This window comes from Hetaerina americana, unplaced genomic scaffold (assembly GCF_022747635.1).
Source record: "Hetaerina americana unplaced genomic scaffold, ioHetAmer1.1.p SCAF_83, whole genome shotgun sequence".
Classification (NCBI taxonomy): Eukaryota; Metazoa; Arthropoda; class Insecta; order Odonata; family Calopterygidae; genus Hetaerina; species Hetaerina americana.
The window spans coordinates 282056-284974 of record NW_027287461.1 but is presented as its reverse complement, the minus strand read 5'-3'; the positions used below and the strand labels follow the sequence as shown (position 1 = coordinate 284974).

The 2919-nt window shown below is 40.1% G+C and overlaps 1 non-coding gene across 1 annotated transcript; it reads left to right on the top strand.

Moving 5' to 3' along the window:
- Window positions 1-2280: 2280 nt before the first annotated feature.
- TRNAA-GGC (transfer RNA alanine (anticodon GGC)) lies at window positions 2281-2356 on the top strand. The gene has a single exon. It is a non-coding gene; the product is annotated as a tRNA-Ala (tRNA).
- The last annotated feature ends 563 nt before the right edge of the window (window positions 2357-2919 follow it).

Genomic DNA, 2919 nt, shown 5'->3' with positions numbered 1-2919 from the left:
AGCGTCCAACACCTCATTAGCAATGTTAATACGTTGCTATTTTTGGTTGAAATTGAGAAATTTTCGTCCGAATTTCGCGGCAACCCAGGTCTTGCCCAAATCATTGGTCTGTCGTTGTGCTAGGCCGTCCACCACGCCCTCCGTCGGTCAAATCTTCTCAGCCCTCTGAGAACATTTTGCACCACCAATAGACGTTGCTTCGGTCCAAGGTAGCTTCTCCATATGCCACAGTCAACACTCAGAATGCGTCCGCGCACTTAACTTCGTTTTTCACAAAAAAATTCGAAGATTCTTTATTCCATATTTTGGAACAGGCAAAATTCGAAGACAAGCCGAAACAACACGTCCAAGAAAAACATCTGTCAACAACTAACTGAGCATTCAAAATGGCCGAAATTTTCAGGATAAGGGAGAGAGATAAATACCAACATAACGCTACAAAAAAATCGAAAATTAAATAAACGTAACACGCAAAAATTCAAAATTCACGATACTTTTTTTTGAGCGAACCTCGTTTATATATATATATATATATATATATATATATATATATATATATATATATATACTCATATATACAGAAACATATATAAGGAAAAGGGATAGGAACACGTATAAAGGACGAACACAATAGAGGTGGGGAAGGCGGAATCGAACGGATCACAAGAGTAAAAATATGTTTCTGTATATACCTTGATCAAAAAGTTCCTGGAATAACCACCGTGTGGCGCTCCCATCGTTCCGATTTGAGTTCTGTTTTTTTTGTTAAATTGGTACATCTGTTGTTGATATTCCCTTTAAATCTTAGTGTCATAACTTGACATTTGCAAAAGTTACGTAGCCAAGAGTACATCTATCTCTGTGTGTGTTGGCGATTTTTTACAATTGCAGAAATGGATTTAAATTTGCAACAACGAACTTGTATTAAATTTTGCGTAAAAAACGGATTTAGTGGCGCACGGACGTTGGAAATGTTGGAAAAGTGTTTCGGCAACGATTCTCTAAAAAAAACGGTCGTTTACCAGTGGCACGAGCGGTTCAGAAGTGGTCGTGAGTCAATCGAAGATGATGAACGCAGTGGCAGACCATCGACATCGAAAGTCGGTGAAAAAATTGATAAAGTAAAAGAAATGTTGGTCAATAACCGCAAATTAACCATCAGAGAAATAGCGGAGGACTTGAACATTGCCTATGGATCCGCCCAAGACATTGTGGTTAATGATTTGAGTTTCCGTCGTGTAGCATGCCAAAAGACCTCAATTTCATGCAAAAAAGAGACCGTGTTGACGTCGCAAAAGACATGATTTGCGAGGCTGAATCCGATCCCACATTCATCAAAAGGATCATTACTGGAGACGAGACGTGGGTTTATGAGTACGACACGCAATCCAGACATCAGGCAAGTGAATGGCGTTCACCAAATGAGCCGAGACCAAAAAAACCACGTCGTTTTCAGTCAAAAAAGAAGGCAATGCTGACGGTTTTCATGGATTACAACGGTGTAGTGCATCATGAATTTTTGCCAGAAGGCCAGACAGTAAACAAAGAGTATTATTTGGGCGTTATGAGACGTTTGCGTGAAGCAATTCGCCGAAAGAGACCAGAAATGTGGGCAGAAAACTCGTGGATTTTGCACCATGATAACGCACCGTCGCACAGTGCTATCATTATTCGTAATTTTTTGACGAAAAATGCAACAAATACCATCCAACAGCCACCGAATTCACCTGATTTGGCTCCCTGTGACTTCTTTCTGTTCGATCGAGTTAAAAAACCATTACGGGGAACGCGTTTTAGCAGCCGAGAGGAAGTAATGGAAAAATCGCAGGAAGCACTGATGGACATACCGAAAACCGAATATAAAAAATGTTTCGAGGATTGGATCAAGCGCTGGCATAAGTGTGTTGCAGTCGATGGGGATTACTTTGAAGGGGACAATATAGATTTAGATGAATAAACTTGTATTTTTAATTTTCTGAATAAATTCCGGGAAATTTTTGATCAAGGTAGTATGAGTATTTATTCGTCGTTTGTCGGGATTTCGTGTTTGAATGTGTATTTGGCCAATGTGGCTCATCTCTTTCTTCTGGCTATGCGTGCCACGAAACGCACTGTTCTTTTCCTGTATGATGTTGTATGAATTCTAACCACCATCCTTTCCTCTTGTGTATTGTCTATTTCTCCTTTGGTGGGTGAAACAGCCCCCTGACGCCATCTCTTGGCTAAAGAATCGGGGCGCTTGGACATATAAGACCCACGGATCTCAGGGTAAATTACATATCCTCGATAGCTCAAGTGGTTAAGAGCATCCGCCCGGCAAGTGGAAAGATCCGGTGTTCGAGTCCCGGTTGAGGAAATATTTTTACTCTTGTGATCCGTTCGATTCCGCCTTCCCCACCTCTATTGTGTTCGTCCTTTATACGTGTTCCTATCCCTTTTCCTTATATATGTTTCTGTATATATGAGTATTTATTCGCCGTTTGGCGGGATTTCGTGTTTGAATGTGTATATATATATATATATATATATATATATATATATATATATATATATATATAGATGTACATGGAAAGATCCGTTGTCCGAGTCCCAGTCAAGGTGACCTTGTATAAATGTGAATGAGTGTATGTGTATGTGTGTATATACATGTATGTATATATATAACACTTTTTGAAAATATCACGGACGTGAATTATAATGTATAACACTTGGTACTAGTGGACACAGACAAAAACAGAGAAAAACATAAAACAGAGACTCACTATTTTTCGAATTTTCGGTGGTCGTGACCACCTTTATCAAGGAAGAGAGGGACAGAACTGAAGGGAATACGAGGGCTGGACCGAATTCCGAAGGGACGGGTTTGGAGGGGCAGCGTTAGAAGGGTGGGGAAAATGAAGAAGGTGATGGGGGTTGAAG